Source organism: Mustela putorius, unplaced genomic scaffold (assembly GCF_011764305.1).
Source record: "Mustela putorius furo isolate JIRA1106 unplaced genomic scaffold, ASM1176430v1.1 tig00537350_pilon_pilon_pilon, whole genome shotgun sequence".
In the NCBI taxonomy this organism is placed as follows: Eukaryota; Metazoa; Chordata; class Mammalia; order Carnivora; family Mustelidae; genus Mustela; species Mustela putorius.
The window spans coordinates 16,673,883-16,699,598 of NW_025422471.1; the positions used below are offsets into that span (position 1 = coordinate 16,673,883).

A 25,716-nucleotide genomic window follows, 5' to 3' on the forward strand; every position below is an offset into this window, starting at 1 on the left:
CAAGCAAGATTTTGTAATACTATCTGAAAAGAGTTCTAAATAAGATATACACCAAGTATTCTTGCAATACCAGAGAGAAAATGACTAATTCTCTCTTGGGGAAATTGAGAAGGCTTTAGCAAGAAGGTGACATTTGAGCAGGAAAGGTACTTAAAAGACAGTTGTTAGAAAAGATCAATTTCAGCTCGAGGCAGAAGATTCACTGCTGTTATATAAGGGACAATGTATTCTATCAGCTCTCTGCCTTCAATGTATAACATTTCTAGGAAAACTTAGAAATATCAGAACTGCAATAGAGACTGAACATAATAGTTACTGAAAAGGCTGAGAGTGTTGAAATGACCAGCATCTGCTTCTAATGAAATATCCAGGGATTTGGGAAGATGTATTTTATTTGATATATTTCCTGCCTACTTTAAAAGTATAATGACACATCATGGTTATCTCATTTTAAGATCCAAAATAACGTACCACATTTTTCTTAGTCTTTTAGTTTTATCATTGCCTTCTGCAATAAATAGATTTTAAAATTATCTGTCTGTTTGAGCTGCTTTAAGTGAATTCCATAACCTGGGTGGCTTACAAACAACAGAAATTTATTTCTTATAGTTCTGGAGGTCAGTAAGTCCATGATCAAAGTGCTGGCAGATTCAGTGTCTTGTGAGGATTTGCTTTCTGATTCACAGATGGCTGTCTTGTTGCTATAACCTCACATGGTAGAAGGGGGCAGTAAGCTCTCTAGGGCCTCTTTAATAAAGGGACAATCCCATTCCTGAGGGCTCCTCTCTCATGACCTAGTCTTCTCCCAAGGGGCACCATCCAAACTAATCCCCATGGAAATGGGGATTAGGCTTTAGCATATGAATTTTGGGGACACAACCTACATGCAGTCTACAGCACATCTACCCAGGGTTTCCTCATTCTGGCACTATTAACATTTCTTTTTAAGTTTTTATTTAAATCCCAGTTAGTTAACACAGTGTAATATTAACTTCAGGTGTGTAATATATAAGTTAAGACTTCCATACAACACCCATGGCACTATTAACACTTTAAGCTAGCTTAATTCTTTGTTGTTCAGGGGCTGTTCTGTGTGTTGTAGTATGTTTAGCAGTATCTCTGACATTTACTTATTAGATGTCACTAGAATTCCCCTAGTTGTGACAACCAGAAATGTCTCCAGATATTACCAAGTGTCTTGGGGTGGGAGTGAGGGGGACTGGTGGCAAAATCACCTCAGTTGAGAATTACTGATTTAACTTAATATAATGTTTTTAAGTCGTCTTTGTTTTTATCATTTTTAAAATCAGGTATTATCCTAGAATCATTCTTGTCATTCAGCATAATATTGTTATCACTATCATTATTTTTGTGTGTGTCTGGATGTTCACACTAACATCGCAATTTTCTAAGCAGAGAGATGTGTTAAACTTGACCACATCCAGGATTTTCTTAGGCAATTGAGCCTGGCTTGGATAATTTACCGAGCGATACAGATCACCTTTTCACTCCCTCAGAGGACTAGATACATTAGATGATTTTTAAATAGAATCCTAGGAAAAGCACAGGCCCAAGGTGTACTGCTACCCCTGTCTATCCTGGGTCATGTATCTTGTTTAAAGTTTTCACAATACAACAGAACACAGCTGGAAATTCCTTTGTGAGTCTGTAAGTTATAATATATTTCCCTGGCTAGAGGTGGGGAGGGAGAGATGAAGACCAGTAGAAAACTGCAAAATAGGAAGAACCGATCCTACTTCAGTCTGAACTAACTGTGAATGCCTCCTGCTTCAATCTAATAGGGGTAGCAAATCATAAGAAAATGGAAAAAGTAGTTATTGTTCAGAGAATTCTCTAGGATGTTTCCCAATTTAAAACTAGGGGCAGTCAGGCCAGGATACAATACTATGAACAGAAATAAAACTTCATATTTACCACTTCAGTGATACTTCTTGATATGAGGGAAAAAAAAAAAAAAAACATCTCTTTGCTTACCCTCTGCACTCTAAAGGTTTCTTCATTAAATCGTCAGAAGTTCGACTGAGCACCACAGAAATTGAGTTTCCTATTTTCAGAGCAAAAGGGAGGATGCTGAATGAATGGTGAATGAACAGTGGTGCTTTAAAGAAAATGAAGTTCAGCAATCACATTATAAAATGCAGGATACTCGTACAGAACCATTCTAACGTCTGTCTCATTTCTCTAGTTCAGTATTTTATGTATGTGGGAACACATGGGAAAGATTTTAAACCAGTTTTTTTCGTAAAGAGAAACCTTTGGGGGTGCCTGGGTTGCTCAGTGGGTTGAGCCTCTGCCTTTAGCTCAGGTCGGGATCTCAGGGTCCTGGGATTGAGCCCCACACCGGGGCGCTCTGCTCGGTGGGGAGCCTGCTTCTCTCTCTCTCTCTCTCTCTGCCTGCCTCTCTGCCTGCTTGTGATCTCTCTCTGTTAAATAAGCAAATAAAATCTTTAAAAAAAAAAAGAGAGAGAAACCTTTGGAAATTGCAAAACTTAGCTAATCAAAACGCACAATATTCCAATAGCCAAAGAACGCTACTTTGAAATTCTATTACAAAATCTCCTCTTTAGCATCTATTAAATACAGCCCTGCTGGGTGTTGGGTAAAAAGAGTTGTACAAGTACTTACTGGTTTTTTAAGAGCTCCTAATTTAAAACATTGAAAAGTTAATATTTATATATGCTATAAGTGGTAAGAGAATCATTTTTTAAATGATATTTTTAAAATACTCCAATTTTTTAAAAATTGGTATTTTTTAAATACTCCAACATTTCAATTAATAAGATAATTAATAAGAAACACAATATAGTTAAAGAGGGAGGTTTTTCTGCAACTCTTTGGAGGACAAAATCTTATTGGATTTATATAATGATGAAATTCTAGGCATGAGGTCCATCTTTGTTCAAAGTCTAGAGGAAAAATCAGGACGACAGGGGTGCTAATCAGTAGATCTGGCTTTATATTGTTTTGTTTTTTATCAAAGGGTGCATGCACATTTTTAAATGAGTTATATAGTGCTGTGAAATTTAGGGCAAAAGAATTCCCTCCCCATCTCTGCCCACTTTCCTTCCAAATACACATTCCATTCTTGCAATTTGTATAGTTATTTTTTCTTGAATTTAACTCACAGTTCCATATATTAAACTAATTTTGCTATTTCTTAATTTATAGTTTTCGGTCATAATTTATTAACTTCTTATTATGATAGATGAGTGTGCTAGGTCTCATGTGACACCCAATTAGACATCCAATTAGTTCAATTAGATGAAGGTGGAAATTGCTGGATGGATTTCTAATGAAGCTTCCTAAAAAAAGAGGTGGATCAGCTGACAGGCACTGCTTACATTTCCCTCGAGATCTTTTCTTCTGGGAAGAAGGGACTAGTGACTGGAATTGTAGCACCTTTCTTGTGATTGTGAAGTTACACCAAAACAAGAAGAGGTGATTAGCAGGAAAACAGCCCAAACTAGTTCCCAAGAACGTCCATGTTCTAATCCCCAGAATATGTGACTACACGTAAAAAAGACTCTGCAGATCTGATTAAGAATAGGGACCCTGAGATCAAGATGTCACCCTGGATTATCCAGATGAGTGCACACAAATCACATGATTCCCTAAAAGCAAAGAACCTTGCTCAACTGTGGTCAGAAAAAGGGTACTTGAAGAAGGGTTAGAGAGAAACTTCCTTTTTTAAAAAACAAAAATAAGCTTTATTATGAAGAATTTCTAATTTTGTTAAAACTGCAAGCAAAGTTTTTTTCAGTTTTAGTTCTAGAGACTTAGTGATTTCAGGGTTCAAGAAATATATATATATATATATATTTCTTTCTTCCATATATATATATATATATATATATATATATATATATGGAAGTATATTTCAAAGTTAATTACAAAAACTAACCCATATGAACCAGCCTCACCTTAAAGAAAAATAAATAAAGCCATTTTTTAGTTGTGTAGGAATGCATGACCACTGATTTCAGCTGTTTGAAAAAGGCCCACTTTCTTGGAAATGTCTTTTAATAGATTAGTGAGCTGCTTGTGATGATTAAATTTATGTGTCAGTTGACCACACGGTGCCTAGATATCTGGTCAAATATTATTTTGGGTGTTTGTTTGAAGGTGTTTTGGATGAGCTTAATATTCATGTATGTATGTATGTTTTGTTTTATTTCAAGTTATTTAAATTGAGTTAGTTAACATACAGTGTAGTATTAGTTTCAGGAGTAGAATTTAGTGATTCATTGCTCACATATAACACCCAGTGAATGAACTTAACACTTAAATTGGTAGACTGAGTAAAGCGATTTGTCCTCTCTTATCTACTCTATTAAAAGGCTGGCCCTCCCAGGGGCCTGGAAGCTCAGTTTGTTAGGTGTCTATCTTCGGCTCAGGTCATGATTCCAGAGTCCTAGGACCCCGTTCCAAGTCAGGCTCCTTGCTTAATGGGAAGTCTGCTTCTCCCTCTCCCTTTGCCCCTACCCCTACTTGTGTGTGTGTTCTCTCTCCCTGTCTCTTAAATAAATAAATAACATCTCAAAAAAAAAAAAAAAAAAAAAAAAGCCGGTCCTCCCTGGAGGAAGAGGAAATCCTCCCTGGAGTAAGAGGAAATTGTTCCTGCCTTACAGCATTTGAGCTGGGACATCAGCTGTTTCCTGACTTTGGATATAAACTGAAACATAAGCTTTATTTTTTTTTAATATTTTATTTATTTATTTGACAAAGAAAGATCACAAGTAGGCAGAGAAGCAGGCAGAGAGAGAGAGAGGGAAGCAGGCTCCCCGCTGAGCAGAGAGCCTGATGTGGGACTCGATTTCAGGACACTGAGACCATGACCTGAGCCGAAGGCAGCGGCTGAACCCACTGAGCCACCCAGGTGCCCCGAAACATAAGCTTTTTCTGGTTCTTGGGCCTGCCAGCCTTTGGACTACAACCCTTAGCTGTGAGTCCCATTCCCTTGCCTGAGTTCTGCCAAGAAAGAATTCAGAGCCAAACTCTTAAGCAAGAGTTTAATAGTGGTCAAAGCAAAAGTATGCTCTTAAGGTAGGAGAAGGGGCAGAGGCAGAGATGGCACCTGCACTGGGGTTAAGGGTGTCTTTTCCTTTTATCTGTGTTTGGGTTGCAGGGTCACACTTGGGGAGGCCTTTGTTTGAGGGTTCTCCAATCACATAGGAGTCTCCTCCTACAGGATAGTAGAGAGAGTTTATGACTGTGTACGGTGTTTAGTGGAACTGTCATGGCAAGCAACCCCCTCAAGGGGGGGTCAAAACTGCAATGTAACTGTATTATAATGAAGCTATAGGTTACTTTAGGGCAGTGGTTATAGGGAAGATTGCATGTGTGGGCCCCAGGGTTCCCCCCACCCCCGCTGTGGGAAAATCCCTCCTTGGAGCTATTCTGGGGTGGTTGGCAGTTTCTTGTGTTTTATCTTTTTCAATGGTTGGAAAGTCCCTCTTCATGTCTAGCTAACTGCCTACCCTATCAGAACTTCTAGAACCACACCATTGGCTCTCTTCAGTCTTCAGCTTATCTTGGGACCCGTCGGCTTCTATAATTGCATGAGCCAATTCCTTATAGTAAATCTCTCTTCCTCTCTCTCTTTTTCTCTACACAGATACACACACACACACACACACACACACACACAATTGTTTTTGTTTCCTGGAAAATGCTAATAAACTATTTGATCAAAATTAGTTGCTTCTTAGAAAATACAATCCAATAACAAGGCTCTGCTGGTGGAATATATGGTCTACCACTAATTTTACAGGTAGTTTATAGGATGGTGAGATCAGCAGTTGTTGGCCTATGGAGCACAAAATAAGAGTATTCACTGAAAGTGGAAAAGAATACTGAAGGGAAGGAAGTTCCCCGGTTCTCACTCAGCCTTTTAGTTTGATAAAACTAAAGGACGTATTCTGCAGCGCCTTAGGGAAAACATTTGAAATAATTACAAAAAAGTGCACCTAATTTATTTCCCAGAAAGACTGTCTCTGAAAAGGAGAAGTAACCCAGACAGGGTTTCAATGGGATGGGGTGAGGGGAGGTAGGGTGGTTCTGGCTCCCATTCACTTCTGTTCTTGTTCTACTAAGCTTCTCTCCCCACCCACACCTCAGTCAGGTCTTTAAGTGAGATGTGGGAAGATACTTGGAGCTGAGCTCAAAGTTGATGGAAACCATGCAGTACGCTTGTACTCTCAGATGGCTAGAAAGTAAACCTGCTCAAAAATATCTTTGTAAGTCACATTCACATTGATACCATTTTTATAAAATTAGTGAAATTTTTCACTATTAGTGAAAAAATTTGAAAAAACAGTGAAGATTTTTTACTAGTGAAAATTTTTCACTATTAGTGAAAAATAGTGAAATTTTATTTCACTATTTTGGGAAGTCTGCTTTAGACTTTTCTCTGCTTTATCCACAAACTTCCTCCTCAAAATAAGAATCATTGCTGAACTTCAGGTAAAGAGTTGGCTATCTCTATGTCTTCAAGAAGATTGACTTAAATCTCAGGACAGACCCAAATAGAGGTATTTACCATTGTACTGGCAGAACTTAGTTCCCTTTTTGCTCCACCAATAATTAGCTTAGCTTATATGGAGGAAACAGGCCAAAACTCAAGGAATGTAGGTGATGTTTAAATCTGAGATTGGCAATAAAACCAATTCTCCCCAGTGCCTCAGTAAGAAATGGGATCCCACTGACACCTTAATTTTAGCTCAGTAAGACTCATGTTGGATGTCTGACCTACAGAACTAGAAGATAATAAATCTGTATTGCTTAAGCCACTTAATTGTGGTAATTTATTATGGCAAAAAGGAAAAGTTAATCTAGAAGCCATTTGTCTGAATACAGGAGAAGAAAAATAGAAGAAACCTGGCACACTGATGATCTGGAGCCCTGGATGACTATGTTTGAACATTTTGTGCGTGTTTGAGAGACAGAAAATGACTTCTCTATGTGTGTGTCATTGATTTCCAAGTCTATATCTCATGATCAAGATCTGATTTTTCACTAATATAATGAGGATGGAGTTCAATAGATTCTTTTCCCTTCCCTCACCCTCTAAATGAATGGTTCAATTTTTGCTGAAATGAATATTCAGCGTTTATATTATTAAAACAATACAAATAATTAAGTTGAGCCCAGAAATCCGCTATTATATCTTTTCCTTTATTGAAGAATGTTTTATTATCCAGAAGTGTGAGTGTGTGTGTGTGTGTGTTTCTAAATGGTTAAAGCTATTGGCTTAGGTATTAATCCAGCTTTTCTCTTCTTGAGGATCTCCCGAAAGCTTCCATTCCCCATTACATGAAAAGTACATTTTTAAAAGATTCTGTATGGGGGTGCCTTCAGCTCAGGTCTTGCTCCCAGGGTCTGGGATTGAGCCCCACATTGGGCTCCCCGCTCAGTGGGAAGCCTGCTTCTCCCTCTCCCACTCCCCCTGCTTGTGTTCCCTCTCTCTCTGTGTCTCTATCAAATAAAAAAATAAAATCTTTAAAAAAGAAAAAAAAAGATCTGCATATTTGATGCATCTTAATTCTTCTCTCACACTTGATTGATATTTACGATAGGTAAATTTTTTTCTCTCGGATTTTGAAGGCTCTGTCCCATGATTATTAACTTTCAATATTGCTATTGAAAAGGTCCATACTAATTATGTGAGCTGTTTCTTATGTTCTCCCAATATCAGGTTTCTGAAAATTCTGTGTTACATCTTGTTGTGAATCTTTCCACAATAACTGTGCTGGATTTTTAGGGGCCTTTTCCATCTGTAGACTCATTTCCTTCAGTACTGGAATATGTTCTTGTATTATTTCAGTAGGATACTTTTTGCCTTTTGCTTTTCTAGTTCAGAGAATCCTATTAGATGTTGATTTTATTCAACTGATTTTTCTTTTCTTTTCCTCCTATTCTCCCTTTCTTCGACAATTTTTTTTCTATTTACTATATTTCCTTAATTTTATCTGCCAACAATTTTGCACTTTTGATTTTTTTTTTACAGTTCCTAATCATGTTTTTTTTTTTTTTTAGCATCTTTCTATGGCTCATGTATTAATGTATGTGTTTATCTGTGTAAATTATCTCTAAGTTGGGGGAATATATATTTTTTTCTGCTATTGTATTGTTTCCCCAAATTTCTTCATTTTTTCTTTGTCTTTTTTTCTTTTTTTGTTTCAAGTTTTTATCTAAATTCTAGCTAGCTAATACATAATGAATTATTGGTTTCAGGAGTAGAAATTAGTGATTAGAATTAGTAGAATTAAGTGATTCATCACTTACATATAACACCCAGCACAAGTGCCCTTCTTAATACCCATCATGCATTTAGCCCATTCCCTGCCCACTTCTCATTCAGTAACCTTCAGTTTGTTCTCTATCATTAAGAGTCTCTAACAGTTTGCCTCCCTCTTTTTTCCCCCCTTCCCCTATGTTTATCTGTTTTGTTTCTTGAATTCCACATATGAGTGAAATCACATGGTATTTGTCTTTCTCTGACTGTCTTTTCTCTGACTCTCATTTAGCATAATACACTCTAGGTTCGTCCTTGTTATTGCAGATGGCAAGATTTCATTCTTTTTGATGCCTGAGTAATATTCTTTTGTGTGTATACACTACTTCTTCTTTATCCATTCATCAGTCTATGGATGTTTGGGCTCTTTCTGTAATTTGACTATTGTTGATAATGTTACTTTAAACACTGGATGCATGTGCTCCTTCAAATCAGTATTTTTGTATCCTTTGGATAAATATCTAGTAGTATAACTGCTGAATTGGAGGGTAGTTTTATTTTTAACTTTTTGAAGAAATGTCAGATTGTTTTCCAGAGTGGCTGCACCAGTTTGTATTCCCACTAACAACATAAAAGGGTTTCCCTTTCTCCACATCCTTGCCAATATCTGTTGTTCCCTGTGTTACTAATTTTAGCCATTGCTTTGGTTTGTAATGGTGGAAGTTTTGGTAAATTTTTCACAATCGTTGCTAGTTCACTGGTATTTGAGAACCAGCAATTAAGAAACATTTATAAGTTTATGGACCTGGTCAGTCTTGTTTACAAACTGGCTTTACTGGATTGGTTTTTCCACTGCAATACCCTTAAATGTCACTTTATGTAAGCCTTTTTGTCTAGTGTGGTCCTGGCTCCACCGGTAAAGGTCTTTTTAGCTCTTGCCTTGGGGCTATAAAGATGCCCCTTGATTTACAACTAATCCTTTATTTTCAGTCCATCACAGCATTTTCTTTCTTTTTTATGATTACCTACTATTCTCAAGTCCAGATCTTTTCTGATTCTATTTTTCTAGGGAGTTATTTTTCCCATCTCCTTCAAATATAGAACAGTAATTGCCTGGTTGAGACAGCAGGGAGGATTTGTGCTCTATGTGCTGCCTTCTTAGGTTTTCACCTCTTGCTTCACTGCAGATTCCTGTGGCAAGTACTGCTTCAAATTATAAAGCTTTCAGGGAATTTGCAGAGCAAATGAGCTTGCTTCTTCTTCTTCTTTTTCTAAGATTTTATTTATTTATTTGACACACACACACACACAGAGCGTACAAGCAGGGGGAGCAGCAGGGAGAGCAGCAGGCAGAGGGAAAGGGAGAAACAGGCTTCCCACTGAGCAGGGAGCCTGAAGCAGGGCTTGATCCCAGGACCCCAGGATCCCTCCCAACCTGAGCTGAAGGCAGATGCTTAACAGACTGAGCCCCCCAGGCACCCCGAGCTTGCTTCTTGTTGACATCTCCATTTACCTTCCTGTACTCCATAAATTCAGTTTGTACTTTTTAATCTTTCATTCTTTATATGTGGTGTTTTGTATTATAGATATCTACTAACATCTTTGAAGATGAAGCTGGTGGCTTCCATTCTAATCTAATTGTGTGTTTGTGATTTTGATTTGTATTTGTAAGTATCTAATAATAAAATGGAGTTTTTGCTTTTATCTCAAAGCTGAAATTCCATCCAGATATTTAATGATCTAAAATATTTCTAAATAAATGGTGTGACTTTTAAAAATAAAGACTGTTGATTTTAGCAAATAACTTGAAAGTTACCTAAGTATACAGAAGTAAAACAATAATTAATTTTAACTGCTTAATTTTAATTGCTTAAATCAGAACCAAAATAATTTTAATCACATAATCTGTTTAAAAACCTATTGAAAAATTAAAGGGCAAGCCCATTTAAACATCATTTAGGAAAAACCATTTATTTAGAGGTAGTAATTCTCAAAATATAGTCTTATTCAGTTCATAGTCTTTGTGGCTGTGGCAGTATGAGTAAGGTCACTGATTATAAAAATCTCAATACTGTGCTTGTTCCCATTGTACCATTTGATATTTTGCTTTATTTTATGTTGAAATAAATGGTACGAGTGAGTGAAAAAATAGGGGCAAGATATATGAGAAAAACCAGAGCATAAGCAAGTAAGCATTAACCCCTTTTATTGTCAGATGTGTGTAATAAGAGAAACAGGGTGCCTGGGTGGCTCAGTAGGTTAAGCCTCTGCCTTTGGCTCAGGTCATGATTTCAGGATCCTGGGATCGAGTCCCGCATCGGGCTCTCTGCTTGGCAGGAAGCCTGCTTCCTCCTCTCTCTCTCTGCCTGGTTGTGATCTCTCTCTGTCAGATAAATAAATAAAATATAATCTTTAAGAAATACAGAAAGATCCTGAGGTCCACCGTTAACAATCCAGTCACTAACGTACCTTCAAATTTCTATTTCCACATTTTACCTTATACTACTACCTAAATTTGGAATGTCTGAAAAGAAGTTTGGATTTTGTATTTCTGTGGGAGGGTGGTTTTGTTTTGCTTTGATTTTTCTTTTTGATACCTGAAACTAATTTAGACCCCAAATCACATTTTATACTGTTCACATAGTATTTCTATTTTTTATTCATTCCTTAGGTAGATTATAAACCGGTTTTAAATCCAACATATAGCAAAATGCCTGTATATGGTAGCTTTTTCCTAAGTCTTTGAATAGAATTGAATGTCACTACTAACCAAACCCAGAGCAAATCTCCAATAGTCTTAACTTATATGGCCATCATTTTTTATGCCATTTTTGAAAAAATTTGCATTGTTTTAAATTTGTTTTCATTTGAAAACTAGGTAGAAAGGAAATGTCTTATGTGTTGGCAACATTATTTTCTCAGCACCTCTCACAGTGTCTTATGCACAGAAAATTCATTGCACCTCTGTTGATTGAACAAACTGCTAAGAGATGCACTTAGGTTGAGGCCAATAGAGTAAGAAAAATGCATACTGACAATGAAATTGAAAGACAGAAATATATCTCCATTTTCTTGGTGAATCTTCATAGAACATGGTAATAATAAACAAAATATTTTATGCTCTTATGATTCAGAAACACTTGTGAGATGTCAATCTACTTTGTGTAGTAGATGTCAATCTACTGTATGTGAGTATGTGAGTGAGAAAAAAAGGTTAATAAGCATGTTCAAAAATCATCCTGTCACTAAACAGCAACTTTATTATTAATAATATTATTGTAATCATTTTACTAATAATATTCTTATTATCATTATTTTAGTGGTGACCATGAGGGTAGATATGACTGCCAAATATTTATAAGTATTGTTTTATAAGTACAGTTGTGCAAGGGAATATCATCTCTAAATACCAAACCTATGCACTTGATGAATGTAAACGGCCTGGTCATTTTTTCTTAGTCTTAAACAATACTATTAATTTTAGATTCAGAGGATAGAAACTGTGTGAAAGGAAGTATTTCTTCTTAGAGCAATTCCTTTTGCATTAGGTATAACACAAAGGTTATAAGAGAAACTTAAGCTGATATAGGGTCAAGAAATAAACACTTGCTAACTTTAAAAATTAAGTAATAGAATAAAAAGAATATTTAATTATCACAGGGAATTAGTTATTATTAATTTCCTCAAGTGATGCTGAGCAAGGAATGTAAAATATAGGAAATTTCAGTTTCAGAATAGATGACCCTGGAATCTATAAATCTATAAATTTAATAAATCTATAAATCTTTTATATATAAAAGATTTAAAATATTCAGTTAAAATTTAAATGCCATAAGGAGGGACCTAGCTGATGCATTCCTATGGTGAACATCATCACAGAGGACATCTTCACCCAATAGCTTATCTGATTATAAATATGCTTTCCATTAACAGATTGACTGAAAGTGATTATATTTCATATGTATCGTTCCACTTTTATTGATTCCAGGCACAGGAAACACATGAGCTCTCATGCATATGGTTCCTTCTAAGATTTTGATTGAAAATTTTACTCAGTTTCTAAGTTATTAGTTTTTGAAGTTTTTACGTCTTCTGTTTTAGAAATAAACATAATACAAATTAAATTTTCTTACGGCCTACCTAGTTCCTTTTAGGAATATTTTGCTTTGTCTTATTCTTCCTTTCACCAAAATCACACTTTAAAAGTGGTTGTGTGGGGATGCCTGGGTGGCTCAATTGGTTAAGCAGCTGCATGCAGCTTAGATCCTGAGTCCCCATATCAGGCTCTTTGCTCAGCGGGGAGCCTGCTTCTCCCTCCCTGCAGCTCCCCCCTGGCTTCTGTTCACTCTCCCGCCCTCTCTGTCTCTGACAAATAAATGAAATATATTTAAAAAACCTGATTGTGTGGATATAAAATTAGTATGCATTATGTCCATGTTTTCATTTCTAGGTCCTGACAAATCAAATGACTTTAAAACAACAAAAAGAACCAAATAAACAGCAGTATGATAATAATCAATATTATTGAGAAATATTTATCAACATGAAACCCCTTAATTCCAGGTGCCTATATGATTTGGTGTTTGCTTTTAATAAGTGCAATATATTTTTCTAAATTCTATGTTCCCATATAATGAGGTTTTATATTTTCATCATTATCATATTAACTATAAATGTACATTAAGTACTAAATGTATGTGAGGCACTCTGCATAGATTCTTACATGTATATTACCTCACTTAATACAGGTAATGACCCTCTGGGGTTGTTATTATCTCTGTCATCCACAAAAGGACAGTAGGGTACTTGGTGGGAGTTAAATATGCCCCAGGGTCATACAGAGACTAGTACTAATAGGAGTCAAATCCAGGTAGTGTGATTTGAGCAACTGCACTCCTGATTGTCTTCAGAGATGGCTGTATCTTTAACTTCAAAAAGAGATTTAAAAAAATGGAATGGACATTGAGTTGAGAATAACAATCTTTAGTCACAAAATATTTCTTAGAACTGTAATAGGACACTGGAATTTTATTAAGGTGCTGACTTGTGCTTTCTTTTTAAAAAAATCTCTGTTTTATCTCAAACCTTAAAAATAGCAGAGTGAACTTAAGGATATGAGGAAATGTAGTTTTCTGCAGAACTTTTGTAAGTTATATATTTAAGTTTAAATATTTAAAATGAAAATAGAATCATGAATACAGCATTTTATGTACAATATATTATTTATGAGGATTAAAAGCCCAATATAGAAATTTGCATATCTAATTTTTCTTGGGTATTATTTTTTCTCAAATAAGAAGTAATTTTGGAGAATGTTATCTTTGTAAGTTACTTTAAATCATTCTCTCAAGGACTCACTGACACAAATTTTAATAGCATAAAACTAAAAATATGGATTAGTCAAACATCAAAGTATGTGCTTCTTATTTATTTATTTATTTATCTATTTATTTTTAATTTTTTTATTTTTTATAAACATATATTTTTATCCCCAGGGGTACAGGTGTGTGAATCACCAGGTTTACACACTTCACAGTACTCACCAAAGCACATACCCTCCCCAATGTCCATAATCCCACCCCCTTCTCCCAAACCCCCCCCCCCCAGCAACCCTCAGTTTGTTTTGTGAGATTAAGAGTCACTTAGGGTTTGTCTCCCTCCCAATCCCATCTTCTTTCATTGATTCTTCCCGTACCCACTTAAGCCCCTTATTTATTTATTTTTTAAAAAGATTTTATTTATTTATTTGAGAGAGAGAGAGCATGAGCGGGATCGAGGGAGCAGAGGGAGGAAGGGACAAAAGGAGAGGGAGAAGCAGATTCCCAGCTGCAAGCAGCCTTGATCCCAGGATCCTGGGATCCTGAAATGAGCCTAAGTCAGATGCTAAACCCCCTGAGCCACTCACGTGTCCCTAAAATATTTGTGTTTTAAACTTGAGTAGACATAAATCCATTTCAAAAAGAATGTTTATATTTAAATATAAAGCAGATGTAAATGACTTGATGTGAACTGATAATTTGCTGTTACAATTTCCTATTCCACCAAAAGTTTGAATGATTCCCTGATGTTACATTTTCTATGTGGAATGATAGTTTAGTTTAATTTTTTACTAAGAGATATTCATTCATACATGAAATTCAGTTTTTAATTCATTAATGTTAAAATGCACAGATGCGTGTGTGTGTGTGTGTGTGTGTGTGTGTGTGATTGTTATCCATGATTTTCCTGGCCTAATCAACTTAAAAGAATTTGTTCATATTAATAGTTCCCTGACACACATCATTATATTTTATGTAAATTTTTGAACTCTTAGTAGGCATCATCTAGTACTATTAGTCTCATAAGTTTTATAAGCAGGCTGTTCTTCTACCATGTTCTCATTTCTCTCACCTTACTTGATGGATGCTGTTCATTAAGTTACTTAAGACATCATCAAAATGCATTAAAATTGAGTTAACTCAGAAATTTAAAAAATGATACTATTTGTATCAATGTGCCAGTTAGGAATTTAGCCTCTAAACTTCAGATCCACGTTGGACTGGCTTTTCTGTGATCCTGGAACTGGACCCTCTAAATATTCCTCCTTTGCCAGCTGTCATGAAACTAAGCTTTGTCAGTAGAGTGTATAGGAGGGACCCTGGAAAACAAAGGGATTCTCTTCTGGGGCCCATTGTGTTTCTATAGGCAGGATTTTAGCATGTGTATGTGATTTCTGCAGTGTCCAGCACTTGCAACACAGCGTGCCTCTCTAAGACTAGGCTGCTGCAGCACCTGGCTGAACAGGGTCAGGTAGACTGGTACTTCCTTTAAATGGCCTGCCTAGCCCCTCTCAAGCAGCTTGGTACTACTGAGAAGGAAGACCTTCTTTCTGCCCTATGGTCTTTCTAGCTGGACTTAGAATCAAGTTGACATAAGACAGGTTAACAGAAGAAATGAAAATTAAAAGGTGTACAAATGGGGAATCCACATAGACATGAAATTCCAAAAACAATGAGGCCCCAAGTATCTTATATGAGCTAAGGAGAGGGGTAGGAGCTTGAGGATACAAAAGGAAGAGAGCTCATTAGCAAGAAGGTGAAAGGAGATGCTTGGGAGAACAAGGTTGCTCTAATATGCACATAAGTTCCATAGATTAAGGGAAGTCTCTGTTAATTGCTCTCTTCTTATTATAGGCTGTCCATTCCATTGTAAATTTATGCAATTGTGGGGGAGTCAGAGAACGTTTCCTCTGTTTAGTTTTGATTACTTTTAACTGAAAACATTTTCTGCCAAAGTGGGCCACCTCGGGCAGCCTGCTCTGGGGCCCCACAGAAGCCTCAGGGAATGTCTCCACTACCCAGAGTTACAGCTATTTACTGTCCAAGGATATCTGCAACTCAGGCCTTTCAAATGTCCAGCACGGGGATTGAACATTTCCGTCTCAGCCCTAGGGGTAGCTCCTCTTTTCTTTTTATCCATCTATCTATCTATCTATTTATTTATTTTTAACTTTCTTTAAAAATTTATTTATTTATTTATTTGACAGAGAGAGATCACAAGTAGACAGAGAGGCAGGCAGAGAAGGGAGAAGCAGGCCCCCTGCCGAGCAGAGAGCCCGATGTGGGGCTCCATCCCAGGACCCTGAGATCATGACCTGAGCTGAAGGCAGGGGCTTAACCCACTGAGCCACCCAGGCGCCCCCCACCCCCTTTTCTTTTTTAAAAATATTTTATTTATTTACTTGAGAGAAAGAGTAAGAGAGAGTACGAGAGAGGCGTGAGGGGCAGAGGGAGATGCAGGCTCCCTGCTCAGCAGGAAGCCTGATGTGGGGCTTGATCTTGAGACTCTAGGATCATGACCTGAGCTGAAGACAGATGCCTAACTGAGTGAGCCACCCAGACACCCCAACATCTTTTACTCCTGTGTTCTTTAGAGTTCTTTTTCTCCTTCCTCGCCAATCCTCTATTTCCCAATTCCCTGTTATAGTTAGTAATTCCTTATATTAAACTTTTCTTGTTCAAATTATTGTACAGTTTCTTTCTTCTGGTTAGGCTCTCCTCATGGATATAATCAATAACAAACAGTTATGTATACTGTACATCTTTAGTGAGACCAAAGATTTTTCAGTGTATGTTTTTGAAGAGATATCTGTGTATAAGATATGCATACAATACCTAGGGAGTAGAGAGAAGACTGGGAGTCCACCAAGATAGCATTTATAATAGAATTTCCTCATAATAACTCCATTTACTGTGACACTGAAACATAGCTAATAGGGCACTGGAAAGCACTTAATTAGTGGAGGTAACTCACCTAGACAATGAAATTAATGCAAATAACCACAACAAGATAGTTTTAAATGTATCAACATGTCAAGGTTCTTGTCAATTTTATTTTCATATTGAAATAAATAAATTTAATGCATGAATGTGTAGGAGAAATAGTCATTCCCAGGCAATTTTATATCCCTGTTGTGAGTAAGTGATGCATGAGTCCACTGAAGACTTAGAAGGTTTAAAATAGAATAGATGTCAACTTGAAAAGTACTTAACTTCACTTCAGATATCTCCTCTCCAAAAATGCCTATTAAGTTGGGAGTCACTGGAATCAAGTAGAAGAAAGTAAAAGCTAATCAAGGGAGTGACTTCATCATCTATGCATTCCTAGCAGCTAACACACCTAGGTCCTCCTGCATTTTGGGCACTCAATAAAAATGTGTCAAATGGATGAGTGGATTTAGCTAGATGCGGCTGGGATTTTACTTTTCTCTTTGTAAAGTACAATATTAAAGGATTTAATACACGAAGAAGAGATTATAACTTTATGAGTCTATTATAGGAACTAATCTTTGCTCATAAAATACAACCTTAATAGTAGAGAGTCATGTTAGGTAGTAGCTGTTTTCACTTTCTGGCAATATAAAGAGAGTGGGAAAGATAGAAGCTTTGTTTTTAAAACACCGAGAAATGTTTATATATTTTATAACACTGGAAAATCAGTATTCTTATTGCAAGCCACATCTCAATTTGCTATCATTAGGTCAAATTTTTACTACAGATTTCTTTAACCTATTCTTTCTATATAAACAGTTGCATTAACGTGGATACTAGGGAAATTCTTGTCTTCTAAGAAGTCAGTATGGGGATAAGAAGAAATACCACAAGCTATAAATACCACATTCTTCAACAATCCCTGTTCCGTACCACGCCATTTCTGGCCTCTAGGACAAAGTAAGATAACTAAGTCTCAATTTCCCCATTTGCAGATGACAATAACAATATGCTTTGTCTTATGGCATTTTGAGGATCCAAGAAGATAGTATACGTATGTTGTTTTGAGGATTCAAGAAGACAGCGTAAGTAAACATGTTTTAAAAATTGCTAAGTAATAAAAAGTATAATTTTATAATAAGACCATGTTATAAGGCATGATTAAAAGCATGCTTCCACAAAGTTAGTACAGGTATATTGATTAGTATTTGCATGGGCCTATCTGGCAGTAGTGGGTGCTATGGAGGTGTGCTGACATTATTATGTAGTAGACAAAAGTACAATATTTGAAACCAAACCAGCCCAGCATGGGTTAAGATCCATAATCTGTCCTTCAGTAAGTGAAATACTTTGGGCAAGGTATTTAATTTCACTATTCTCATTTTTCTCATCCTTAAAATGGGACGACAATGCTTAGTTTATAGAGTCATGAAATAAAAATGAACAAGTACTTATCACACAGTATATGAGACATAGTAAGTCCCCTATTAATGATACCTCATTATATAATGAATCAGTTACTTTGCCCACAGATGACAAATTGGACTAATTGTATACTCCAAAACTGAAATTTTTGTACAGGTGTTTTAAGCACTTCTCCATTTTTCTGAAATCTTTGGATGCAGTTCAGATCAGAATTTGTGTAAGACGATAAAATCATGCAGAACAGATGCACTTCGTTGAACTTCGTTGAATTGACTTGGTTATTAGTTCTTTAATTTTTATATGCATAAAAATTACTTGGGGTGCTTATAATAGATGCAGAATATCAGATTTTAGTTCCAGAGATTTGATTTTGGGAATGTGTTGTGTGTCTTGGCAATTAATGCCTAAAATCATGATTCTGATATGGGTGATGCTGCTAAGAGCTATTGCTCTTAGTATGTCATGTTTGGGAGGACGATGCTGATTATACATTATTACTTTTCATTATGTATATATTCCAGGATAATCTATGATTTCTACTTTCTCCTCTAAAAGGTTTTCCCTTTGTTATATTGAGGAAAAAAATTTTGGAACCACATGATATGGTACATTTTAAATAGCTGCATTATGAAAAGTAATTACAAATATAATATAAAATTGAGATAGAATTTGAAAAGACTTAAAGAAATCCATCTATGAAAATATATATTTGCTTTATAAATATTTTTGTGCATTTTGAATTGCTCTATTTTGTGATGTTGATTTATTTTCCAATTGCATTTCAGTCAGTTTTTAGAGGGTAGTCTAAAAAAACAGAAAACAGAAAAAGACTTAGTTTTCTATGCTTTCCATAGATAATATAAAATCCCTGAGGATATTTCTAGTGGTTGTTTTATTTGTTCAAACTTTCAGTTCTTTATATAAGATATTCTGGAAATTTAGAGATTTGCCAACAATCATACTAATTTTATTGATTTGTGTGTGGTTCATATTGTCTGTTTTAATATTTATGTTAATTAAATATTTTTTCAAATGGTCTTAATAAAAACAAGTAAATTATTTATTTAAACATATCTGTACAAACACAGCCTCATACTCACACTTAGAAGACTTTAGAATTAAGCCAAAGGAATTGTTAAACAATTGAGATTAATACTATTTTTCATTTACTATTATAGCACTAATAATAATGATGATAATTTTGATAGTTAACATTAGCTGAAACTGGTTATTTGCCACTTATACTTCATTATAATTTGTGAAATAAATGTTTTTGTCATTCTATTTTATGAATGAGGAAACTGATGTTCAGAGTAGGAGGCCCAAGATTACACAGGTTGTAAGTGGTAGCATTGGAATTTGAGCTAGTTTATCTGATTCTGGAATTTGAAAATTTAAGTAATATACTAATAATTTGCTTTAAGAAAAAATAATTCTAAATGTGGAAAAGAATGGTTTCACAAATTTTCACTGATGAAATAAAGCATTTTCCTTTCATTTGGAAAGAAGTGGAAAATAAAAACATGCACTTGGTTTCCTTTAAAAATCTAAATTAGTTTTCTTAGTAAATACATGCATTCCAAATAGATGCATACTTTATTTGTACACTGACTGACTACTGCTAGGCTAGAAATTGACAAAAGATATCAATAGACACAAGCACGTAAGAGGAGATTCTTTTTTTTTTTTTAATTAATTAATTTATTTTAGAGAGCGAGAGCAAGCACAAATCGGAGAGGGGCAAATGGAGAGGGAGAGAGAGAATCTCAAGCAGACTCTCACTAAGCACAGAGCCTGCTGCCAAGATCATGACCTGAGCTGAAACTAACAGTCAGATACTAGCCTACTGAGCCACACAGGCACCCCAAGGGGAGATTCTTTCAAGTAACATCTACAAGAAGATGGCTTCCACCTAGAGCAGAGAACACGGCAGCATCATTGCAACAGAAAGCTTTGCTTTCTTTATCCATGTATCTGCCCCAGAGGTCACACACAACAGTGGCTGGGTCTGCTGACTTGCCACAATTATGGGCAAGCAATTATGGACTTAAAGCAACTGTAGAAATGGTTATAAGGTAAGCTCATATTCACTCTGAGGATAAACATATTTTGTCAAAATATGTATCTATCATAATCGTAAGCTTCAGAATAAGTAGGGACTTTTCACAGCATATTCCTGTGTGAATACTTTGAATAGGACAGAATTAGTCTTTACTTTCCCTTACTAAGAAGCAGGGCCTTACTGAAATTCTATTTTCATGCACCTAAAATTATCTAAACGTTCAGCAAGATGAATGTGAAAATTAGTTTATTCAGACATTGACTATTTAGAAATGGTCTGAATTTTATTAAACTCTGAACAAAATTAAAATCAGTTTTGTTAGTTTATAAAGACAATTTGAGAACACAAAAAAAGTGATGCTATTAAAGTTATGTTATATTGTGTTTTCCTGAGTATATCACTGTTATGTCTAAATTTTAGGAAAAGAGCTCAGGCAGAACAAAAAATTAAACTGTTTTTATATTGAGGGTAACTCTGTTTCTATATTTTTTGAATAAATGAATGAAGGAATGAAGGTATCCTGACAGGAAGGAATGATAAAGGAAGAAGAAAGAGACGGAGGGAGGAAGGGAAAGAGTAAGCAAGATCAGATCAGAAGGTAAGGATCAGAGCCTGGATATAAAAAACAGTAGAGTCAGAAGGGGGTTTATATATGAGTAAATGGCAAGACTAAGAAACTGGCCTTGATGAAATAGAAAAAGTAACAGCATTTAAATGTAAGAAATGATGAAGAACTTGCTTCCATAAAGGTGATGTTGAATTATAATATATCCAAGAAGAAATACTTTAGGGTAATAACTACGTCCTAGGTGTTGCAGTGGAAGGGTGGAGTAAATGTAACTGAAGGTTTTTTTCTTCTTTTTTTAATAAAAAGAAATAACATAAAATCATGGGCTAATGTTTTGGTGGGTTATCAATTACCTTGAGAATTTACCAAAAATGACAAAGAAACTCTAGGTAAATGAAAAAACGGAGAGTCAAGTGTCAAAGTTATTGGTCCACTAAAGAGACCAAATGCCCTCATCCTTCTTGTATTGGAAATAGTATACATTACGGAAGATGAAATTATTTAAATACTTGTATTAAATGCGTTTTTTAAAAAGTCAATTATTTTTTGAGCTGCACTTATATGCCAGGTATTGTGTTAAAATACACTTTTAATAGTTGCTCAATTATACTAAATCAGATTTCTATATAGCCTTAAGCCCCTTCCTCATTTATTCCTCCACTGAGATATTTCCTTCAGTGTAATGGTAAAATATCGTCCTTCAGTAACCTTGGACTTTAATATATCACTGACATAACGACAGAAGCAATTACATGGTGTGAAAAGCTTGAGTTGCTTCATAACACACTTCCTAATTTCCTGTTTTGTTAGTATTAATGCTAAAGCAGGAAGACACTCAATTTAAAATGAAATTTATGGAACATGTGAATGATGTCTTTATATTAAATGTTATCTTTATATTAAATTGTTATCTTTCAACAAATAAATTGACAAATTACATTATCCATTATAATAAAATCAATCTCATTTTTGGGACTGGTAATATTCATTACAATTTGACAATAAATACTCAAGTGGAAATAAAAATCACAAATTTTGCTTATTTTACATTAGAAAGTAGATATTCTCAAAAAGCTCTCTTTGAAGTTTGTTCAACAAAATATATGTGATTACTATCTCAAACTACTTTAAATAAATTGATAATTGAAGTAATATTCCTAACTGTGGTAATATTCTTTAATGTAAGGCAATATTTAAATTTATTCTAGTATGAATATGTAAATGCAAGTTTCCATCCTTCAGTGATGAAAACTGTGTTACGATGAGACAATCTATTTGCTTTATATACTGAACGAATTTTGACTTTTCCATTACTATTACAAAACAGAAGAAAACACAAATAGGACTGTTGCTGAGAAAAGTTTCAAGATAATTTTTCTGCTCCTCTTTTTCTACATAGACACAGAATAGTGAGTAAAAATTATGGTTTCTGTCTCTTTTTTTTTTTTTTAAGATTTTATTTATTTGACAGACAGAGATCACAAGTAGGCAGAGAGGCAGGCAGATAGAGAGTGAGAGAAGGAAGCAGGCTCCCTGCTGAGCAGAGAGCCCGACGTGGGACTGGATCCCAGGACCCTGAGATCATGACCTGAGCCGAAGGGAGCGGCTTAACCCACTGAGCCACCCAGGCGCCCCGGTTTCTGTCTCTTAATATGAACTGAATAAGAAACATTCACTATTAATACAGGATACTAGGATGAATTTCCAGAAAATCAGCCCATTCATTTATTCATTCTCTCATGCAGTAGGTATTTACTGAGCACTGACTTTATGAAACTCTCAGACTCTGTGGAATGAGACACACAAAAGAGAAGCAATTTCTCCCCCCACTGGATTTCTGGCAAGAATTGGAATGTATTCAACTGAGATTAAGTCAAATATAAAGATACAAGCAAAGAGAAAAAGCTTTAAGAAAACAGAACTTTAATACAGGAAAAAAAGATACATAGCTACATTTAGTATGATAAAAAATACTAAAAATAAAATACAATAGAAATGTCCTTGAAAAGAAAAAAATATATATATACATCTATAATAAAACAGCAGCTAGATATTACTTTTTTGTAAATTACTGAATATTTATAATCTAACCTTAAAGTAAACTAAAATGACCTATTTTGGAAAATAAATTAGGTTAGAGAAACATTTAAAAAATCTGCCTTTTGCAAGACTACCAAATCTCCTGATTGCTTTGTACTATATTCATCATGAATATGAATGTATAAAACAACTGAAATATAACATCAAAATAAAATATAGTAAAAGTATATTTATCACACTAGGCCCTAGATAATTTCCTAAAGATATCTTTGTGGAAGATATTTTAATCAGCCATGAAACTAAATGGTGTTCCAATTTGCAATGGAATTTGAATACCTTAATGATATTTTCTATTAAGATATAATTTTAAATATTATCATTACTTTTCAATGCTGTATTAAACATCTGGCAAATTACCAATAGTAGTATTTTTGGATTTGAATGAAATAGTTTAATGGCTTTTTCTTTCTAGTCAAATTAGCAAGCAGGAAAATCATTGATAATGTTACTGTGGTGATTGATACTGATAATGAAGATAACTGAATGAATTAGCAGGTGATGGTCTAAATTTCCAGAAGGAATTTCTATGGGTTCTCAACATCTCCAAATCTATACAGGAAGTTGAGACAAGAAGTCAGTACTTCTGGGATGTCTTACTGCCTTCCTGCTATCTTCTGATGTCTTACTGAAACTAGACCTGAAATAGGGAGATTCATCTGAAATTCCTTCAAGGAAAGATCTTCCTTTAGATTCTGTAAATGTTCAGAAAGACTCGGTTAGATTAGCCATTGAAAATCTTCATAGAAAGGAGTTGAAAGAGAAAGAGTCACATCCATACATGGATCATAGTCTAAACATCCAATCAGAAAAAGACATTCAAGAAGTAAAGAATATAAAGGAAATAGACTTGTCTTTGTCAGAAGACAAGCATCTTTTTGCTCTCATACTCTGAGGATTTTGAAGTGTCTTCTTTTAAGAAAGACATTTCAGCTGAATTGTACAAACATGACTTCAGGTGTCATCTTTGTTGTCACTCAGGAAAGACTCAGTGTTGCAAAGACAAATCACAGCCAACCAGAAACTCTACAAGTAGAGCCATTAGCTTTGGCAGTGATGATGAAATTAGTGAGTGCCTCAGTGAGAAAAGCCTTTCTGTTCATAGGAGTGTCCACTTGGAGGGGCTGTTTGAACTCAAGTACCCTACTGAGCTTATGAAAAGTAAGGAGCTCAATGATATAGAGCATGGACAGGGAATTACAGAATTCCATTCCTTGGTTTCAGTTTCTGTGGTAGAAGAGTTACATGATTTCCATATTGGTGATAGAGTGTTGACTGGCAATGTTCAGCCAGAAACTCTTCCATTCAAAGGTGTGACTAGTTTTGCTAAAGGATTTTGGGCTGGAGTGGATAAAGCTGAAGGAAATAAAAATGGAACATATGATGGCATTGTATACTCTGTGTGCAAAGAGAAGCATGGTACTTTTGCTCTTCCTCAGAAAGTATCTCACATTCCAGAAAACTTTGAGGACTATGTACACATAAATAAAGATGAAGAGTCTTATTGAGATGGACAGTATCAATTTCATAATCAAGAACAAAAAGATATAGTGGATTCAAAGTCTGACAAAGAAAAGGATGCAGTTGAATATTTTTATGAGAACTCTCTAGTATGCATGATATAGAAGCCCCACTTGATTGAAGCCTTAAAATAGAAACAGACAACATTCAGGACATTTCTGGGGTACTTGAAACCCATGTTTACCAGCAGTCTTTGGTGGATTCACTGATCTGTTTAAAGGAAAACAAAGACCTTGTTTCTGCTGCCATAGAAAGTGTTTCCATTGCTCTAGAAGGCAATATTTTAGATAATAACTTTTCTGAAGAGTTAAGAAGAAATAGCAGCTTACAGAAATGGAAGAGAACCTATATCCCAAGGTGTCAGAAAAGCTTTCTACTCTGCTTCTGGATCTTTTAATGAGAGAAAAGAACCAGTTGGAAGCTCAGTTGAGGTCATCACAAAGTGAGGGGAAAAAGTCAAAGCAACAGCTAGAACAAGTCAGCTTACTGACAAACACTTTACTAATAGTCTTTGTGAAGGACATGGTCAATCAACTACAAGAAATCAAAAAAGTTAGGAATGGAAAAATCCAACTTAGCAATCAGGAGCTTGTTGATGATGATAAAATAAAAGTACCACCCCAAGCCCTATCCCCAAATCTTGAGGAACATTCATCAAGTGTTCCAGCTTGCTTCTTAAGGTTTGAATTGGAAAATGAAAAAGAAGATATTTCTTCACCAGATATATACCCCAGACCTGAGAGGCCACTATTTGGCACCAGTAGGCAGGAAGAGGCAGAAAGAACTTGTGAAGAGACTTGCCGAACTTGAGATCAGCCGGGGGTTCCTGAGTGTGTAAGGGGATGATCAGGAAGAGCTCCTCAGAAGCCATGTGAAACACTATTGGCAGTCTCACATACAATAGAGGAAGTAGAAATTCTTGCCCATAATGCAGCAGAAGAACTTTGGAAATGGAAAGAATTAGGTCATGATCTTCATAGCATTAGCATTCTTATTACAAAACTGGTTGGCTGTGCTAGTAAGGGTCTAGATTTAGAAAGCACTAATGAAAGGGTCTACAAACAAGTGGTTTTTGACTTAACAAAACAAGACCTTGATCAGAGACACTATTGACATTCTGAATCAGATCACTGAGAAACAGGAGAATACTAATTGTGTGACATCTTGCAAATCAACTGAACATTGAGCGCTTAAAAAAAGAAAAAAAGGCATGTCATGTGATGATAGGTTATAAAGAGGGGGAAATGGAAGAAAAAAAATCAGAATATTGGTACTTCTTGGTGTTTTCTGAGTCTTGCAAGAAAGAATAGAGGTAGAAATAGAAGGCACTAATTCTGTCCTAAAAGTTGCTTTCTACTTCTGACCTGCAATCAAAATTGACTGAGAGTTCCACAGTCTGTAGTTTCCAGGGTTAAAAAGACTAAATTGTAAGGGTTATTATGATGGTTTTGAAGCTACAACTCTAACAGGAAGTAATTCAGTGACATGCTTTTGCCAAGTACTTTCCTTTGAGTGTTTTCCACAAATAAGTGTAGGAGCC

At 35.5% G+C, this 25,716-nt stretch overlaps 1 pseudogene; it reads left to right on the plus strand.

Moving 5' to 3' along the window:
* The first annotated feature begins 20,523 nt into the window (after positions 1 to 20,523).
* Positions 20,524 to 25,289, plus strand: LOC106006518 (annotated as a pseudogene).
* The last annotated feature ends 427 nt before the right edge of the window (positions 25,290 to 25,716 follow it).